The sequence below is a fragment of the Cherax quadricarinatus genome, chromosome 91, assembly GCF_038502225.1.
Source record: "Cherax quadricarinatus isolate ZL_2023a chromosome 91, ASM3850222v1, whole genome shotgun sequence".
NCBI lineage: Eukaryota > Metazoa > Arthropoda > Malacostraca > Decapoda > Parastacidae > Cherax > Cherax quadricarinatus.
In genome coordinates this window covers 10442985-10458840 of record NC_091382.1, presented here as the reverse complement: position 1 = coordinate 10458840, position 15856 = coordinate 10442985, and positions in this window count along the sequence as shown.

The following is a 15856-nucleotide window of genomic DNA, read 5'->3' as shown; positions in this document are numbered from 1 at the left end:
TCCACATCACTGCCGTGACTTCCACATCACTGCCGTGACTTCCACATCACTGCCGTGACTTCCACATCACTACCGTGACTTCCACATCACTGCCGTGACTTCCACATCCACTAACTATAACTCATCATCAATTTGTCTTATTAACGAGGATGGATCGTTGTGATCTGTTCGCTCTGATGCAGCTGTTGAACAAACATCAAGAATCTATTGCGGTCAGGGTTTTTCTGAATTGTACTGAATTAGCATATTCGACAGGCTTACGAACAGGCGCCTTTTAGAGTCCTGTGGTTTCTAGCGTTTGTGATCGATATTTCTAGTTTGAAGCCTCTCAAGTCTGTTGGTGCTCACAGATTGACATTTATGAAGTTGTTGCTAATTCTCAAAACTCATTTTCCTCATAGATCTCTGTTAATTTATTACCAAACATTTTGTGTACATGAATGAGATTATATCCGAAGGCACTACCAGGCTGTGGTGGCCTGGTGGTTAACGCTCTGGCTTCACACGGCGAGGGCCTGGGTTCGATTCCCAGCCAGAGTAGAAACATTGGACGTGTTTCTTTCCACCTGTTGTCTATGTTCCCCATCAGTAAAATGGGTACCTGGGTGTTAGTCGACTGGTGTGGGTCGCATCCTGGGACACTGACCTAAGGAGGCCTGGTCACAGACCGGGCCGCGGGGGCGTTGACCCCCGGAACTCTCTCCAGATAAACTCTCCAGGTAAACTCTCCAGGTAAACTACTTTGTAGAAGTCAACATCTGAAGCCTATCTTCAAGACACACACACACACACACACACACACACACACACACACACACACACACACACACACACACACACACACACACACACACACACATGCACATACATACAGGAGGATCAGGGGAGATATGATAACATATAAAATACTGCGTGGAATAGAGAAGGTGGACAGAGACAGGATGTTCCAGAGATGGGACACAGCAACAAGAGGTCACAATTGGAAGTTGAAGACTCAGATGAGTCAAAGGGATGTTAGGAAGTATTTCTTCAGTCACAGATTTGTTAGAAAGTGGAATAGGCTAGAAAGCGACGTAATGGAGGCAGGAACTATGCATAGTTTTAAGACGAGGTTTGATAAAGCTCATGGAGCAGAGAGGGAGGGAGGACCTAGTAGCAATCAGTGAAGAGGCGGGGCCAGGAGCTATGAATCGACCCCTGCAACCACAAATAGGTGAATACACACACACACACACACACACACACACACACACACACACACACACACACACACACACACACGACACTGGGGTCACAGCTACCGCAGGGATAAACGAACATTAGTTTCCAGCTTGAGGTTTTACGGGAGCATGATTGAATATTAGAGGCTTGTGTCGATATTGCAAAACCCATTACGACTGTGATCGTCTAACATACGACGAATTTAAGTTTTTTTTACAGACTCATTGTCGATGTGAATGTAAAGCACCAACTCCCTCCCTAAACACACACACACACACACACACACACACACACACACACACACACACACAGTTACTAATTATAATACGATTGACTGGTTAATTAGTTTGTCGTTTACACGAGGGTCATTAAGGCTGCTTGTAACTTGTACACCGCCAGTCACGGACGACATAATTCTAAAATAAAATAAAATTATATCTTTATATATATATATATATATATATATATATATATATATATATATATATATATATATATATATATATATATATATATATATATATATATATATCTCACACCAGCCGATTCCCACCAAAGCAGGGTAGCCCAAAAAAGAAAAACTTTCACCATCATTCACTCCATCACTGTCTTGCCAGAAGGGTGCTTTACACTACAGTTTTTAAACTGCAACATTAACACCCCTCCTTCAGAGTGCAGGCACTGTACTTCCCATCTCCAGGACTCAAGTCCGGCCTGCCGGTTTCCCTGAGCCCCTTCATAAATGTTACTTTGCTCACACTCCAACAGCACGTCAAGTATTAAAAACGATTTGTCTCCATTCACTCCTATCAAACACGCTCACGCATGCCTGCTGGAAGTCCAAGCCCCTCGCACACAAAACCTCCTTTACCCCCTCCCTCCAACCTTTCCTAGGCCGACCCCTACCCAACCTTCTTTCCACTACAGACTGATACACTCTTGAAGTCATTCTGTTTCGCTCCATTCTCTCTGCATGTCCGAACCACCTCAACAACCCTTCCTCAGCCCTCTGGACAACAGTTTTGGTAATCCCGCACCTCCTCCTAACTTCCAAACTACGAATTCTCTGCATTATATTCACACCACACATTCCCCTCAGACATGACATCTCCACTGCCTCCAGCCTTCTCCTCGCTGCAACATTCATCACCCATGCTTCACATCCATATAAGTGTGTTGGTAAAACTATACTCTCATACATTCCCCTCTTTGCCTCCAAGGACAAAGTTCTTTGTCTCCACAGACTCCTAAGTGCACCACTCACCCTTTTACCCTCATGAATTCTATGATTCACCTCATCCTTCATAGACCCATCCGCTGACACGTCCACTCCCAAATATATGAATACATTCACCTCCTCCATACTCTCTCCCTCCAATCTGATATCCAATCTTTCATCACCTAATATTTTTATCCTCATAACCTTACTCTTTCCTGTATTCACTTTTAATTTTCTTCTTTTGCACACCCTACCAAATTCATCCACCAATCTCTGAAACTTCTCTTCAGAATCTCCCAAGAGCACAGTGTCATCAGCAAAGAGCAACTGTGACAACTCCCACTTTGTGTGTGATTCTTTATCTTTTAACTCCACGCCTCTTGTCAAGACCCTCGCATTTACTTCTCTTGCAACCCCATCTATAAATATATTAAACAACCACGGTGACATCACACATCCTTGTCTAAGGCCTACTTTTACTGGGAAATAATTTCTCTCTTTCCTATGTACTCTAACTTGAGCCTCACTATCCTCGTAAAAACTCATCACTGTTTTCAGTAGCCTACCTCCTACACCATACACCTGCAACATCTGCCACATTGCCCCCCTATCCACCCTGTCATACGCCTTTTCCAAATCCATAAATGCCACAAAGACCTCTTTAGCCTTATCTAAATACTGTTCACTTATATGTTTCACTGTAAACACCTGGTCCACACACCCCCTACCTTTCCTAAAGCCTCCTTGTTCATCTGCTATCCTATTCTCCGTCTTACTCTTAATTATTTCAATAATAACTCTACCATACACTTTACCAGGTATACTCAACAGACTTATCCCCCTATAATTTTTGAACTCTCTTTTGTCCCCTTTGCCTTTATACAAGGGAACTATGCATACTCTCTGCCAATCCCTAGGTACCTGACCCTCTTCCATACATTTATTAAATAACTGCACCAACCACTCCAAAACTATATCCCCACCTGCTTTTAACATTTCTATCTTTATCCCATCAATCCCCTCTGCCTTACCCCCTTTCATTTTACCTACTGCCTCACGAACATCCCCCACACTCACAACTGGCTCTTCCTCACTCCTACAAGATGTTATTCCTCCTTGCCCTATACACGAAATCACAGCTTCCCTATCTTCATCAACATTTAACAATTCCTCAAAATATTCCCTCCATCTTCCCAATACCTCTAACTCTCCATTTAATAACTCTCCTCTCCTATTTTTAACTGACAAATCCATTTGTTCTCTAGGCTTTCTTAACTTATTAATCTCACTCCAAAACTTTTTCTTATTTTCAACAAAATTTGTTGATAACATCTCACCCACTCTCTCATTTGCTCTCTTTTTACATTGCTTCACCACTCTCTTAACCTCTCTCTTTTTCTCCATATACTCTTCCCTCCTTGCATCACTTCTACTTTGTAAAAACTTCTCATATGCTAACTTTTTCTCCCTTACTACTCTCTTTACATCATCATTCCACCAATCGCTCCTCTTCCCTCCCGCACCCACTTTCCTGTAACCACAAACTTCTGCTGAACACTAACACTACATTTTTAAACCTACCCCATACCTCTTCGACCCCATTGCCTATGCTCTCATTAGCCCATCTATCCTCCAATAGCTGTTTATATCTTTCCCTAACTGTCTCCTCTTTTAGTTTATAAACCTTCACCTCTCTCTTCCCTGATGCTTCTATTCTCCTTGTATCCCATCTACCTTTTACTCTCAGTGTAGCTACAACTAGAAAGTGATCTGATATATCTGTGGCCCCTCTATAAACATGTACATCCTGAAGTCTACTCAACAGTCTTTTATCTACCAATACATAATCCAACAAACTACTGTCATTTCGCCCTACATCATATCTTGTATACTTATTTATCCTCTTTTTCTTAAAATATGTATTACCTATAACCAAACCCCTTTCTATACAAAGTTCAATCAAAGGGCTCCCATTATCATTTACACCTGGCACCCCAAACTTACCTACCCCACCCTCTCTAAGTTTCTCCTACTTTAGCATTCAGGTCCCCTACCACAATTACTCTCTCACTTGGTTCAAAGGCTCTTATACATTCACTTAACATCTCCCAAAATCTCTCTCTCTCCTCTGCATTCCTCTCTTCTCCAGGTGCATACACGCTTATTATGACCCACTTCTCGCATCCAACCTTTACTTTAATCCACATAATTGTTGCATTTACACATTCATATTCTCTTTTCTCCTTCCATAACTGATCATTCAACATTACTGCTACCCCTTCCTTTGCTCTAACTCTCTCAGATACTCCAGATTTAATCCCATTTATTTCCCCCCACCGAAACTCCCCTACCCCCTTCAGCTTTGTTTCGCTTAGGGCCAGGACATCCAACTTCTTTTCATTCATAACATCAGCAATCATCTGTTTCTTGTCATCCGCACTACATCCACGCACATTCAAGCATCCCAGTTTTATAAAGTTTTTCTTCTTCTCTTTTTTAGTAAATGTCTACAGGAGAAGGGGTTACTAGCCCATTGCTCCCGGCATTTTAGTCGCCTCATACGACACGCATGGCTTACGGAGGAAAGATTCTTTTCCACTTCCCCATGGACAATAGAAGAAATAAAGAAGAACAAGAGCTATGTAGAAAAAGGAGAAAAACCTAGATGTATGTATATATATATATATATATATGCATGTGCGTGTCTGTGAAGTGTGACCAAAGTGTAAGTAGGAGTAGCAAGATATCCCTGTTATCTAGCGTGTTTATGAGACAGAAAAAGACACCAGCAATCCTACCATCATGCAAAACAGTTACAGGTTTCTGTTTCACAGTCATCTGGCAGGACGGTAGTACTTCCCTGGGTGGTTGCTGTCTACCAACCTACGTGTATATATATATATATATATAGATATATATATATATATATATAGATATATATATATATATATATATATATATAGATAGATATATATATACACTCAGGCAAGGTACTACCGTCCTGCCAAGTGAGTGTAAAACGAAAGCCTGTAATTGTTTTACATGATGGTAGGATTGCTGGTGTCTTTTTTTTCTGTCTCATAAACACGCAAGATTTCAGGTACGTCTTGCTACTTCTACTTACACTTAGGTCACACTACACTGCATGTACAAGCATATATATGTATATATACACATCCCTCTGGGTTTTCTTCTATTTTCTTTCTAGTTCTTGTTGTTGTTTATTTCCTCTTATCTCCATGGGGAAGTGGAACAGAATTCTTCCTCCGTAAGCCATGCGTGTTGTAAGAGGCGACTAAAATGCCAGGAGTAAGGGGCTAGTAACCCCTTCTCCCGTATAAATTACTAAATTTAAAGAGAAACTTTCGTTTTTCTTTTTGGGCCACCCTGCCTTGGTGGGATGCGGCCGGTTTGTTGAAAAAAAAAAATATATATATATATATATATATATATATATATATATATATATATATATATTATATATATATATATATATATATATATATATATATATATATATATATACACGCACCTGGCTGTTTTTTAAGTTCACTGTTCTTACTCCGAAACACTTGGTGCTAATGGCCTTTACTTGTTATCTGATAACTTGCCCAACCGTAAATTAGTAAGAGAAAATGTTAATGCCATTATCATTGATGGGGGTTTCCATAGGACAGTAACGGTTTACCTGGAGTGTTCCGGGGGTCAGTGCCCCCGCGGGGCGGTAAACACACTGCCAAAATAGTTTTAAATTAAAATCTACACGGCAGTAGTAGTGGAACTCGTGTAAACCCTGGTGAATATCGCCAGTTACGTATTCACCAGCACCTCGGCCAACAACCATTTTTCTTACATTAAGTTGAAGCTGAACTCGTGTTTATAAACGTTGTTATAGAGGAAACCATCATCAAATATGACTAAATATAAAAGTCCCGGTCCTTTTGGGGTGAGATAACATGCTACAAATTCTTAATCAATCGAGCCCGGTTGCTTGCCTTGTATCATGAATGAAAGCAGAAATTTTTGCAAGTTTCCAAACTCGTGACGTTATGCATATTTTGTTCTGATTCCAAAAAAAAAAAAGAAAGCCTGGAAGAGTAGCGTTTCCTCCTCTCTTCTCCACCCTATTATGTTGCCTCTTCGTCTGGTCAAAGTCTTCGAAAGAATGATAAACAAAACGTTATTTTTTTGTAGCGTCACAGAATTTGCCATCAGCAGTGTCCTTCTTACTCACAAAAGCACACCAGATCAGTTATCGAATTTAAAATATGATAATCTTCTGGTTTTTCGATGACAAACACTTGGTCACTGAAACATTTCTGGATATAGAGAAAAACCTTTAACATAAGGACGGGAATACTATATCAGCTTCATGTTACTGGCCGAAGAAGTCGTTTAACCTCTATTGCATTTTTTTGAAGTTAGGAGCCTTTTCTGTTGTTCGAATACTTCGCATCACTTCATCTGTGCACCTCCCCCCCCCCCCCATCCTCAAAAAAAGGAGTGCCGTAGGGCTTTGCGAAAAGTCCAACATCGCTTTATATCTTGGTCAATGATTTTCTGTTTCTATCTTCCGTGCAGAGAAAGCGTAACACCACTGTATGTGCGTTGTTATTGCCCGTCACATACGCAGCTTTCTGCTGACAGGGTTCAAATTACTTGTTTTGTGATATACTCGTGAGTCTGTGCAGTGGGAACTTAGTGAGCAGCTGACAGGCCTGTTTAACACACCAGTTCAAAATGGTGTTGTACCATAGATGTAGAGAGGTGATAGTAGTAGTAGAGGTGGTGGTAGTAGTAGTAGTAGTTAGATACACAGTTAAAAAATTAAACAGGTTGGTGAATGAGAAACTTGTGTTACACTTGGGTATCCTTATTGTGCAAACGTTGCGTCAGCCAGTGGCTTCTTCAGTCCAGTACAGAGAATACCGGAAAATGAGAAGCAGTTTGAGGTAATCAGTCCCTCAACCTGGAGTCGATGTGTTCAGTCCACCAATCTTGATAAAAGTGTATAATTAGCAGTAAGCATACTAAACGGAATACAGTTCGGAATCAAATTAGCAACATCCACTCTAGATAATTTTTTTAGCGACTATAAGAGAGTTAACTCATACAAGGAACAAATGAGAATAATTAATTTGCTGTGTTAAAAATCTTTTGATAAAGTTTAACTCGACATTTTAATTTGGGAACTACAAAATGTATGTAGGCGAGAAATTTCTTACTGAAATATAAACAAGAGCAGTGATCCGAGGGAAGCCCTTTACTGGAGGCTATTTTACTAGTGGGGACCCATAAAGAGCAGCTATTTTACTAGTGGGGACCCATAAAGAGCAGCTATTTTACTAGTGGGGACCCATAAAGAGCAGCTATTTTACTAGTGGGGACCCATAAAGAGCAGCTATTTTACTAGTGGGGACCCATAAAGAGCAGCTATTTTACTAGTGGGGACCCATAAAGAGCAGCTATTTTACTAGTGGGGACCCATAAAGAGCAGCTATTTTACTAGTGGGGACCCATAAAGAGCAGCTATTTTACTAGTGGGGACCCATAAAGAGCAGCTATTTTACTAGTCGGGACCCATAAAGAGCAGCTATTTTACTAGTGGGGACCCATAAAGAGCAGCTATTTTACTAGTGGGGACCCATAAAGAGCAGCTATTTTATTAGTGGGGACCCATAAAGAGCAGCTATTTCACTAGTGGGAACCTACAAATATCAGCTATTTCACTAGTGGGAACCTACAAAGATCAGCTATTTCACTAGTGGGAACCTACAAAGATCAGCTATTTCACTAGTGGGAACCTACAAAAATCAGCTATTTCACTAGTGGGAACCTACAAAGATCAGCTATTTCACTAGTGGGAACCTACAAAGATCAACTATTTCACTAGTGGGAACCTACAAAAATCAACTCTTTCACTAGTGGGAACCTACAAAAATCAACTCTTTCACTAGTGGGAACCTACAAAGATCAACTATTTCACTAGTGGGAACCTACAAAAATCAACTATTTCACTAGTGGGAACCTACAAAGATCAACTATTTCACTAGTGGGAACCTACAAAGATCAACTATTTCACTAGTGGGAACCTACAAAGATCAACTATTTCACTAGTGGGAACCTACAAAGATCAACTATTTCACTAGTGGGAACCTACAAAGATCAACTATTTCACTAGTGGGAACCTACAAAGATCAACTATTTCACTAGTGGGAACCTACAAAGATCAACTATTTCACTAGTGGGAACCTACAAAGATCAACTATTTCACTAGTGGGAACCTACAAAGGTCAACTATTTCACTAGTGGGAACCTACAAAGATCAACTATTTCACTAGTGGGAACCTACAAAGATCAACTATTTCACTAGTGGGAACCTACAAAGATCAACTATTTCACTAGTGGGAACCTACAAAGATCAACTATTTCACTAGTGGGAACCTACAAAGAGTGGTCTCTAGGCTGCTGTCATTAACGAAAGCAACAGTAAATTAATGTAAACTAAAGAACAATAGATCTGGTGAGTACAAGGTTGGCAGGAGTGTAAGGTCTGCACGTGTTTCCTGACGCTTTTGACCCTCTGACCGAGGCCTTCCACTGGCTTGCCATCCCACCCGTTTAAAAATTAAGATTATTGCTAATTGATAATAGTATTGTAAGGTACTGCATGGAACTTTTTAAAATACGAATAATTAGCTTTAAAAAGTAGAGTAATAAATTATGGTAACGTATAGGTCTGGAGTTTTATGACTGGTCGCGGGTTCAATCCCCGCCCGTGGTATTTTTTTTTTTATGGTAGGGTATTTTTAACAGGTACAGCACAGGTTTGCTAGCCTTGCCTGAGTCTCTCTTCTTCTCTACGTAACTCTTCCATTTCTTTACTTTTTTTTTATCTCTGCTACTTCGTCTCGTTTATTTTTCTTTCTCTCGTCGAGTCAACATGATTCAACGCTTCGGGTGGTCAACCAACATTAATAAAACATTCGCTCTTTTTCCGCTGAACGTTCACCAAAAACTCTCTAAACTCCTAGAAATCATTTTTCCAGCGAAGTTTAACTAAACATTCAGTAACACTAGCACACTGATGCGGCTTCCTGCCACAGTACAGTATATTTTCACGGAATAAAGTTCAAAAGTTTACTTTGGAAAGGTCACACTCAAGAAACGAAAGGAACTTTACATACTTTGGTAAATCGGAAAGGCCACAGGAAGTGAAAAACTGTGTTGCGGAGGACCGCTACGGCGTATGTTACTCTATGTTAATGTGCTTGTACTGCTGGAAGACTGTTGTACCTCCTCGACCTGATGCTGTATTTATTCAAGACTGGTATACATCCACGGTCTGACTGACTGTATTGATACAGGATTGGTGTATTTCCCTGACTTGTTTATCTATATTCAAAAAAAGATTTGTGCATTTTCCCTGCTCTCCTGTCTGCATTGATACAGGAATATATCCAGGATTTATTTCCGTGTATTTATACAAGATTAGTGCATTTCTCTAACTTGTCACTCAGTACTGATTTAAATTTGAAGTTACATCGACAACTTTGTATAATTACTCATTAAAAAGAAGGTATGTAAAGTAAAAGGACACAAGTGCAACTAATGTGACATTTATTGTGGCAACGTTTCGCTCTCCAGGAGCTTTATCAAGCCATTACGTAATGGCACATATGCAACAGTTACGTATCATTACGTAATGGCTTGATAAAGCTCCTGGAGAGCGAAACGTTGCCACAATAAATGTCACATTAGTTGCACTTGTGTCCTTTTACTTTACATATTGTCGGTAATTCTACCAACTTTATTACAAAAAGAAGGTATGACAGAGTCTAATATGCTAAGGGAGTATATGACAGTTCATGAGTAATTAAGATAGGCGAGTACAAACAGGTGAGTACATATGCTGCTTCGTTTTACTTATGTTGTTTGGAGAACAAATACTGAGACCTTTACTCATTATTAATAAGAAAGGGTTAGTAACCCGGGTTATCCCAGAAAACTAAGCAGTGTGGCTTAATTTTCTCGGAACCTGTCGGTTCTCCAGAATGCGACACAACAGTCTACTACTTGGGGTAGTTTCAAATTTAGGTTGGATAAGTACACGAGTGGGAGGGGTTGGATTTGAGTGGGACTTGCACATTGGAGCTTGTTTCTTGGGTGGCATTGAAAATTGGGTTGGGCAAATGTTTTGTTAGTGGGATGAATTGTAAAGGACCTGCCTAGTATGGGCCAACAGGCCTTCTGCAGTGTTCCTCCTTTCTTATGTTCTTATGTTCTTATGTTCTATCTCACCAGTAATTTACTGCTGAGTGAACAGGTGACAGGTGCAGCAGGTATACGGGGACGTACCCATATGTTCCAGATCACCCGGGGATCGAATATGGATACAATCATTAGTAAGCTCAGCTCTCCACGCCGGCGATAGGTTAGGTAAGATTTTTCATGAAACAGGACAAGTGTTTCCTGACGCGGGTCTACGATGACCCACCACTGGAGCTTCTGCTTATCTGACCCAAGTCTTTCATTACCTCGATGTTATGCCTTACCTGGCAATAGCTCCTCTGAGTGTTGCCTGAGATATAATAGATATGTAATTATCCAACAAGCAAACTAACGCAGGGAAAGTACGTTAGTTTTAATTATCGTCAATATTACAATAATAAAGTATTAGATTGAGACACTTATGCAGCATATGGGAATCTTTATTCAGGAAACATTTCGCCACACAGTGGCTTCATCAGTCCAATACAAAGAGGAAGGCGTAAGGAGAGGAGGAGAATGAGGTAATCAGTCCCTCAACCTGGAGTCGATGTGTTCAGTCCATCAATCTTGTAGAATGTACAGCATAGGGCCGTAGACGTGGCTTATATACTGTAGTGAGGTGACGTGAAGCCTGACGTGAAGCAGATGGAGGCGGGGTCATAGTGGTACCATCCACTAGTCGAAGTAGGTCTTCGTCCAAAGGTTGAACAAGTGTTGAAGAATTCTTTGTAACAAGATCCCATGATGCTGCAGTGTCTGACAGTTGTGATGAATGGTTTGAAAAACCGACAAGTTGAAGATTGAGACACTTATGCAGCATATGGGAATCTTTATTCAGGAAACGTTTCGCCACACAGTGGCTTCATCAGTCCAATACAAAGAGGAAGGCGTAAGGAGAGGAGGAGAATGAGGTAATCAGTCCCTCAACCTGGAGTCGATGTGTTCAGTCCATCAATCTTGTAGAATGTACAGCATAGGGCCGTAGACGTGGCTTATATACTGTAGTGAGGTGACGTGAAGCTGCGCTGGGTGCTTGATGTCAGATGGGAGGACTTCGCCACAAGCGAGTCTCTCCATGCCCAGTTAGACGTCCCTGCGCTGAATCTGTACTGGAAGAGGCTCAGTGACAGACAGATAGACAAACTTGAGACACGACATGACTACTGGACCTCTCTCCTTGACGAAGACATTCGCAGACCCACAAACCAACACAACCTTTTCTACTCCTTGCATGATCCTGCTCCTAACCCTACTTACAAATAACCTTGGATCCGCTGACAGGTACCTTCTAAGACAGGTACCATTCTCTGACCCACGTTCGCCTTAGCTTTTTTGGGTTAAGACATGACTCAGTTCTGCACTCCTCTCTAGCTCTAAAGGTCGCAAGTCCCTTACTCCCAACTCACCCCACCGGAGTCCCAACAGAAGAACCGGAATTTCTCCTTTCAATATCTGTCCCACGATCGCCTTTGCTGCTGGGTTAAGCCCTGGCTCTATTTCTACGACTAAGAACACTCCTCTCCAGCACTATTCTTCGTCTGTCCCGTCTTCCCCGCTCATCCCATTTGGGATCTTACCTGAACTTTCGTTCGTTCGTTCGTTCCTATGCTGTACATTCTACAAGATTGATGGACTGAACACATCGACTCCAGGTTGAGGGACTGATTACCTCATTCTCCTCCTCTCCTTACGCCTTCCTCTTTGTATTGGACTGATGAAGCCACTGTGTGGCGAAACGTTTCCTGAATAAAGATTCCCATATGCTGCATAAGTGTCTCAATCTTCAACTTGTCGGTTTTTCAAACCATTCATCACAACTGTCAGACACTGCAGCATCATGGGATCTTGTTACAAAGAATTCTTCAACACTTGTTCAACCTTTGGACGAAGACCTACTTCGACTAGTGGATGGTACCACTATGACCCCGCCTCCATCTGCTTCACGTCACCTCACTACAGTATATAAGCCACGTCTACGGCCCTATGCTGTACATTCTACAAGATTGATGGACTGAACACATCGACTCCAGGTTGAGGGACTGATTACCTCATTCTCCTCCTCTCCTTACGCCTTCCTCTTTGTATTGGACTGATGAAGCCACTGTGTGGCGAAACGTTTCCTGAATAAAGATTCCCATATGCTGCATAAGTGTCTCAATCTTCAACTTGTCGGTTTTTCAAACCATTCATCACAATAAAGTATTAATAAAGTACTGAGGGTGTCGAACCAGGTAAGAACCAGAAATAATGGATTTAAGCTGGATAAATTCTTCAACACTTGTTCAACCTTTGGACGAAGACCTACTTCGACTAGTGGATGGTACCACTATGACCCCGCCTCCATCTGCTTCACGTCACCTCACTACAGTATATAAGCCACGTCTACGGCCCTATGCTGTACATTCTACAAGATTGATGGACTGAACACATCGACTCCAGGCTGAGGGACTGATTACCTCATTCTCCTCCTCTCCTTACGCCTTCCTCTTTGTATTGGACTGATGAAGCCACTGTGTGGCGAAACGTTTCCTGAATAAAGATTCCCATATGCTGCATAAGTGTCTCAATCTTCAACTTGTCGGTTTTTCAAACCATTCATCACACACACATGGATAAATTTAGATTTAGAAAGGACATAGGTAAGTACTGGTTTTCTAACAGAGTTGTAGATTTAGAAAGGACATAGGAAAGTATTGGTTTGGAAATAGGGTAGTAGATGAGTGGAACAGTCTTCCTAGTTGGGTTATTGAGGCTAGGACTTTGGGTAGTTTCAAATTTAGGTTGGATAAATACATGAGTGGGATGGGTTGGATTTGAGTGGGACTTGCACATCAGAGTTTATTTCTTGGGTAGCATTGAAAATTGGGTAGGTCAAATGTTTGTTAGTGGGATGAATTGTAAAGGACCTGCCTAGTATGGGCCAACAGGCCTGCTGCAGTGTTCCTCCTTTCTTATGTTCTTATGTTCTTATGTGATAGAGGCTAGGACCTTGGGTAGCTTTAAGAAGAGACTGGACAAATATATGAGTGGGAGGGGCTGGGTTTGATTGGTGTCAAGGGGTACGGGAGTTATTTCTTGAGTAGCTTTAGGTAGATGTCGTTTTGATAAGGACCTGCCTCGTATGGGCCAGTAGGCCTTCTGCAGTGTTCCTACATTCTTATGTAATAATGTTAAGATTATTATCATTATCATCAGTTTTGATGAATGGTTTGATGAAAAACCGACAAGTTGAAGATTGAGACACTTATGCAGCATATGGGAATCTTTATTCAGGAAACGTTTCCTGAATAAAGATTCCCATATGCTGCATAAGTGTCTCAATCTTCATCATCAGTTTTATTAGTATCTCTGGCAAGCCAAAAAAAATAAGAGAAGAAGAGGAAGAGACAGTTTCTTGGATCAAAAAACCTTCACTGACACCAAGGCCTCCCCCCATATCTCCCTCCCCTTCAAGGCTACCCCAGCAACAACATTAACGACCACTGCAAGACAGTTACAACAAAGCCTCACGTTCCCTTTGTTTTTTTTTTTTTGTTTTAACAGCAGTAATAAAACCCGTAAATCACACGTACATGCAGACTATTAGTGTTGGTCATTTGCATCGTTTATGAGCTCTCTGTAATTTTCCAGTCACGAAGTTAGTAAACAACAGCAGGAATTATTTAACGATTTTTATAGAAGTAAATAAGGATTGAAAATTAAAAACTAATTTTTCTGGTTTTTGAAAGATATAAAAAATTAAGGAATTAATTTTGACCTTTTGTAAAGCAATAATAATTTATTTTATTAATTTTTAAATATTTCACATATTTTTAAAACGTATTCTGACTGTAAAATAATGGAATTTTTGTCAAAATACATTAATTTTAATGGTAAGCTGGAAAAAAGTCTAAAAAATCGTAATATATCATCAGTTTGATGTCAGAAAATTACGCGACTGTTGTCAAACGTCGAAAAATGTAACAGTAATAATATATTTTTATGGAAATTAAGTGTTAAAAATATGAGAAGTCAATAAAAATATATATTATTACTTACTGAAGTGTTACTTGAACATTAAAATGGTACAAAACACCGACAGGTTGTTAGGTAAGACACACATGCAACAGTTAGGTATCTTTATTTCGAAACGTTTCGCCTACACAGTAGGCTTCTTCAGTCGAGTACAGAAAAGTTGATAGAAGCAGAAGATACTTGAAGACGATGTAATCAGTCCATCACCCTTAAAGTTTTGAGGTGGTCAGTCCCTCAGTCTGGAGAAGAGCATTGTTCCATGGTATGAAACAATATGGAGATGAAGTGACAGGATGGAGCCTAATATAGCGCCAAGAGGTGAGACGTAGGTCACTAGGAGAGGTAAAAACTCAGATGTTGGGAGGACAGGTCCCTCTCAAATCCAGCCGTTCTCACTAGTAGAGGTTGTCGAAGTTGATTGTAGGTCTGTACCAAGATACCCTTGTGTTGCAGTGTCAGACAGATTGAACATTGTTTCATACATATTGTTTCATACCATGGAACAATGCTCTTCTCCAGACTGAGGGACTGACCACCTCAAAACTTTAAGGGTGATGGACTGATTACATCGTCTTCAAGTATCTTCTGCTTCTATCAACTTTTCTGTACTCGACTGAAGAAGCCTACTGTGTAGGCGAAACGTTTCGAAATAAAGATACCTAACTGTTGCATATGTGTCTTACCTGAAGTGTTACTTGTTGATGCACCAAATTACTGGAGAGATACCATGGTACTGGAGAGATACCATGGTACTGGAGAGATACCATGGGACTGGAGAGATACCATGGGACTGGAGAGATACCATGGGACTGGAGAGATACCATGGGACTGGAGAGATACCATGGGACTGGAGAGATACCATGGGACTGGAGAGATACCATGGGACTGGAGAGATACCATGGGACTGGAGAGATACCATGGGACTGGAGAGATACCATGGGACTGGAGAGATACCATGGGACTGGAGAGATACCATGGGACTGGAGAGATACCATGGGACTGGAGAGATACCATGGGACTGGAGAGATACCATGGGACTGGAGAGATACCATGGGACTGGAGAGATACCATGGGACTGGAGAGAGAGTAATAGTGCTGGAGAAATACCATAGTAGAGATACCATAGTATTG